The sequence below is a fragment of the Galeopterus variegatus genome, unplaced genomic scaffold, assembly GCF_000696425.1.
Source record: "Galeopterus variegatus unplaced genomic scaffold, G_variegatus-3.0.2 Scaffold397, whole genome shotgun sequence".
In the NCBI taxonomy this organism is placed as follows: domain Eukaryota; kingdom Metazoa; phylum Chordata; class Mammalia; order Dermoptera; family Cynocephalidae; genus Galeopterus; species Galeopterus variegatus.
In genome coordinates, this window is record NW_007726508.1 from 1 (window position 1) to 6045 (window position 6045).

The window sequence follows — 6045 nt, forward strand, 5'->3', positions numbered from 1 at the left end:
AAAATGCCCTTACTATCCAAGGTGATCTACAGATTCAATGCAATCCCTACCAAAATCACAATGGCATTCCTTAAAAAATAGAAAAAAAATTCTAAAATTTATATGGAATCACGCAAGACTTCAAATAGCCAAAGCAATCTTCAGCTAGAAGAACAAAGCTGGAAGCATCACACAACCTGATTTCAAAATATATTACAAAGCTGTAGTAATCAAAACAGTATGGTACTATTATAAAACAGACACATAGACCAACAGAACAGAATACAGAACCAGGAATAAATCCATTAATCTGCATTCAAACGATCTTCAACAAGTTTTCCAAGAACATGTGATAGGGAAAGGACATTCTCTTTGATAAGTGGTGCTGGGAAAACTGGATATCCACAAGCAGGAGAATAAAATTGGACCTTTATCTCACATCATATGCTTTGAGAATTAAAAAAGAGAAGAGTTTCATGAATGCTTGTGTTCTGTCCGCTGAGACATGGACTCACTCACACACTTCTGTTACCAAAGGAAAGAAGGTTGAGCAGTTCATTTGATGTTCAAATAGGACACGAGTTACAACTCAAAAGTAGTGAAAAAAAAAGCCCACTAAAAAGTGGATAAAAAACTTGAATAGACATTTCTCCAAAGAAGATACACCAATGGCCAATAAGAGCATGTAAAGATGTTCAACGTCACAAGTCATTAGGGAAATGCAACTCGAAACCACAATGAGATGCCCCTTCACCCCCGTTAGGTGGCTACCATAAAAACAGCAATAAACAAACAGAAACGAACAAGTGTTGGTGAGGGATGGGAGGTCTGGGAACCTCGCAGACTGCTGGTGGGAACGTAAGACAGTGCAGCTGCTGTGATACACAGTACAGAGTTTCCTCCAGAACTCAAACATAGGATCACCATATGACCCAGAAGTTCCAATTGTGGGTATGAACCCAAAACAAATGACAGCAGGGTCTTGAACAGCTATTTGTACCTCCATGCTCACAGCAGCACTGGTCACAGTAGTCAGAAGGTGGAAGCGACCCAAGTGTCCCTTGACAGATGGGTAGATAAATAAAATGTGGTACATCCACACAATGGAATATCATTCAGCCTTGAAAAGGAAGGAAACTCTGACACGTGCTACGACATGGCTGAATTCTGAGGACATCACGCCGAGTGAGATAAGCCAGTCACAGAAGACAAATACCGTATGGTTCCACTTATGTGAGGCACTTAGTCACATTCAGAGACAGCAGTGGAATGGTGGTTTCCAGGGGCTGGAGGGAGGAAGGAATGGGGGGTTAGTTTTAAATGGGTACAGAAGTTCAGGGAGAAACTCTGGAAGTTTCTCCTGCAGTTTCCTCAAATGCAGGGACCATGTCATCTTCATCTTTGCTGCAGCACCCAGTATCTGTTGCTGGCTTGAACTAGTCTCAAGGAAGGAAGCATGTTTCAGCAAGAGATGACAAAGTTCTGTGTGCATACACACAGAGACACGCACGTGTGAGCACACATAGACTGAGAGAGAGAAGCCTCTGACGCAGCACTGAGAGTGGGTGGGGATGGTGGGCAGGCTTGTGGGCATAGAGCCTGGACACCTGTTCAGAGGTTGTTGAATAGTCTTGGCAAGAGCTGAGAGGGCCTAGACTCAGCCCACTGACCACCTGCATCCCCGGCTCCCGTGGCAGGGCCAGGCAGTGGTGACAAGTGGTCCAGAGGTGGGCGCCTCGGTCAGGCCACCTACTCGCAGCTCCAGCAGTCATGAACTGTGTGGCCTGGGCAAGTCATCTCCCCTTCTGTGCCTTGCATTCAGATGACACTAGTACTACCCAGGGTTGTGGTGAGGGCTGAGAGAACAGCAAGCCTCGTAAAGTGTCGAGCCCAGTGCGTGGCGTCCTAGTCACAGCTCAGTAGCTGCATGTGACCCACTTGCCTGCAAGGGGAGCCTGTTCCCATCACTGTGAGGGCCCCACCCGCAGCCCCCTCAGCTTAAAGCCTCAAAGGAGGAGGTGGGTGGTTTGGTATTAAATGGCCTGGATGAAATGCTTTCTGCTAGCAATTGCCTTCATTGCCTGCCGTAAAAATACATCTATATTTAAATATGCTGAGATAATTCTTAAGTTTTATTAGTACTTAAATATTTTGGCATGTTTATTTCTCCTGGAACAATTATGGCGGTTTCATTGTTTTACTTGCAAAAAAGAGACTAAATCTTCTTTTACAATAAACCCCTTGACAGGTTGAATGTGGCGCTATCCCCAGTGTGTCCCATTATTGTCTAGTCAGCTCCGGGATGCGGGAGCAGAAGTGGGAGGGGGATGGTCCTCAGAGAGGCCTTGACCGTGGCCCGGATGTTCCCTGTTTGTCCCACCCGTCTGCTCTCTGCTGTCTCCTCCTGCTCATTCCCGGGCCACTCAGGCAGGAGATCCCAGGGAGGGAAGAAAGGGAAGTTGGAGTATGGAGCCATCTGCTTCCTCCCTCTGCAGGGGTCACTGGGGCTGGCATGTCCCTCTGTCAAAGGACACAGCTCCCATCCAGCCAACCGGCCATCTCCGTCCAGCCCTCACTGTCCCCCTGTCCTGGTGACTGCTCCCTCCCTGGGCCTGCACACCCGGGTGCCCTCAGTACCCACTCCTACTGGCTTCTGCATGCTGCCTTGTCTCCACGGTGTTCCTCCACCCCACCCCCACTTCTGTAAATACTGTAGTCCCTTGTTAACCCCTCTTAATTACCCCATCTGAGCGGGCCAGCTGTCTCCTGCAGGGACCCTGGTGGACACAGAGGCTCCGTAGGGCCCTGCTTGTGGGGGCCTTTGCCACTTAGGAAGCACTTTTGAACCTGGCATCGTGGTTAATGCTCATAGCAGCCCTGTAAGTGGACAGGGCAGAGATGCTTTCCTTGGCTTTACTGATGGAGACACCTAGGCCCAGAGAGGTTGCGAGCCCTGCCCAAAGTCACACGGCTAGTAAGCAAAGGAGCTGGGACTGAAGCCCCAGGCTGCTGACGGAGGCTCCAGGTTCCTCCCACCCCTCACAGCTGGCAGTGGTAGACAGCTTGATACAGGGATGGGGAAGCATAGAGGCCATTTCTCCTTCCACCTTGGAGGAGACCTGCTGTCACCAGCTGTGCAAATCGCTGGTCTCCTTCTTGGGGCAAGTGGGGGTACAGGAAGAGGGAAGCACAGCTCAGTGACATGGGGAGTGGAGGACTGATCCAGTCTCTGTTTTAGCTGTGTGACCTTGAGCAAGTCACTTCATTTTTCATTTGTATCATGGAGATGATAGTTGCTGAGCAGGACACAGAGCCAAAGTGACCACATGAGCCTGAAGGCACTAATATTGAAGGGTCACTGAGCACGTGCCATGTAACCAGACTATTCTAAGCCTTTGACACATGACGGCGGGTTGACGTGGCTGCTGTTACTATTGCTCCTGCCTGACAGATGCAGAAATCAAAGCACAGAAAAGTGGGCCCTCCCCTCACCCCTGTTCCATTGCTGGCATTTGAATGGAGGCCACAAGGCCCCAGAGTCCACACCCTCCACCTTCACAGACTAGAAGATCTGGAGGGTCCTTAGGGTGCATCCAGCCCAGGTGACTTTACAGGAGGAGAAGTCAGACCTGGACAGAGCAAGCACCCTGGCTGGTATCACACAGTAATGGGCAGTCAGGCCTCTTGTCCCCAGATTCACGGTTTATCCCTGTGGAAGTTACCAAAATACAAAATCAGTCTTGCAATCCATTTCTCCAAGCAGTCAGTCTGGCCCTCACTTGTCCTCCATGTGAACAGCAGGACCACTGACCCCATCCAGCTCTGGCATCCAGGGAGGTCCTGGGCTCTCCTGCACACCAGCACTAACGTGGCTCTTTGCTGTCTGAGGGCAAAGTTGGGTTCCAGCAGGAGTGTTTTTCTTATGAATGACTGGCTGCACTGCCTGGAGGTCTGGTTTGTGGGTGAGCCAGTCCCCACCCATCCCGGGGTGAACACTGGCCACAGTCCCATAGAGGGTGGGAGAAGGCCCAACCTAGCCTGGGACAGGGAGGGATGAAAGCTGGGCTTTGAGGCTGTACAGTGTGCTGGTTAAATTGTGTGGGCCACTGTCAAACTCTCCCGGCTTCTATGCCTTCAATGTGTGGCTTTGGGCAATTTACTTCTCCCCTCTGAGCTTTGGTTTTCTCATCCATAAAATGGGACATCTGTAAACAGCACGTGACTTACAGGCGAGTAAGGTATTAAAATATCTAAGTAGGGGTAGCAGGGGCACTGACCAGTCAGAGCCAATGCCAGCCATAAACACTGATGAGGCTGTCCTAGAGCTAACCGAATACCATCCGCTCCCGGGGTGACCATTAACAGTCAGCGAGAAATGCTCACAATGCGTAATTGCAGATGCTCCATAAACAGAAGCCACTGTTTTATTTGTAAATTTCAAGCTCTCTGGTTTCCTCCAGGTTGTAACATTTTCGACATTTCAATCCTTTATGGCATATGGTGGAAATTTCATTACTGCAAACTCTAGGTGAGGGGAAAATGCCAACCACTATGTGGCAAGATTTAATTCAATCCTTCAAACATTGGCCAAGCAGCCCCTCTGTGCACAGCCCTGGGAGGGAGGCAGAGAGGAATACAGCAGCCTCTGTTCTCGGGAGGAGACCCCAGATCCGCAGGAGAAGCCACACAAACAACCTGGGTAAAGAAGTCAGGATGAAAGAAACACTCAGTGCAGGGAAGGAGGCTGGGCAGGCCCGTGGAACACACACAGGCTTTGGGCTCGGGCGCTTTTCCCATTCCCAAGTCAGTTAACCACCCCCACTCTGCACACTCCTGCAGACTTGGTTCCCTGTCTCTTAAATGGGAATATTAATATTTATCTCCAGGGGTTGTCGTGGGGACTGAGGCATTGCCCTGTTGAAGCAGCAGCACAGGGCTCAGCACCCTGCTCCTCTCTCCTGAAGACACACGCTGGCCCGGGCTTAAGAAGGAAACCTCGCTCGGGGTTGGGTTGTCTGGAAAGGCTTCGTAGAGGAGGCTGTGGGCTGACTTAACGCATGAGAGGGGTTTTGAGTAGTGGAGAAGGCCGAGGGAGCAGCCCCTGGCAAGGCAGAGGCAGGAGGCAGGGTACCTAGGGCCACAGAAAGAAAGCACAGGTGCAGGGAGGACAAGGGTCTTGGGATGAGTGAGCGGAGTCTAGAAGAAGTTGGCAGACAGAGGCTTTGCTCCACGGGCTTTGCTGGTGATTCTTGTGAATCCATCATAAGTTTAGTGGCATGAATGGCTTCTGTCTAAAGCATGTCATGTGATCTGAGTCGAGGAGCAAACCCCAACAGACGCTACCACTGTGGCTCCTGCCCCTGAAGAAATGGGGACAGGAGCTCAAAGGCAGTGGGGCAGGACCGTGAGGACGGTGGGAGAAGGAAGGCCCCATGGCGCTGAGCTCGGGGTGGAGCACGCCCCAGCGAGCTGTCCCAGGCAGAGCAGTGGAGCTGCACCTCACCCAAGGAGAGGCTTCTTCCTTCCCAGTCTGGGAGGCTGAGCAAAGATCCCCTTCCCCCTTAGACTAGGTGGTTCAGGCGAAGAAAGAGGGATGAGACCAGGAATGAGGAGGCTTGCGCAAGGAGGGGGAACCTTTCAGTTCTTAGATGGTGCAGTGGGTGCCCCAGAACTGTCTGAACCAGGGTGCGGAGAGTCCGGCCCAGTCCTGGCCGGGTGCACTTGAGGCGAATTATGGCTGTCTTGGTCCCTACTCTTGAAAATGAGGCTGTGACCTCCCTCCCAGCCTCTGCAGACCCACTTTAGGAAGACTGGAAAGGGAACCAGGAGCAGAGCCTCCATTGCCAAAGGAGACACCAATTCCCATTATGGCCCCATTTCAGACTGAGCCAGGGAAGGAGAAACAAAGTAAACAGTCCTCGGTCACAAGTAAGTCATTGCAGTCTCAGTCTGCCTAGCGATTGCTCCATCAGGACAAGTCAGGCTGTCGCCGGAGCATAAGTCACTTCAGAAGGCCCTGAGAACCCAGGTCCTTGCGAAGAGTACACCCCCCAGATCCCCGCCCCC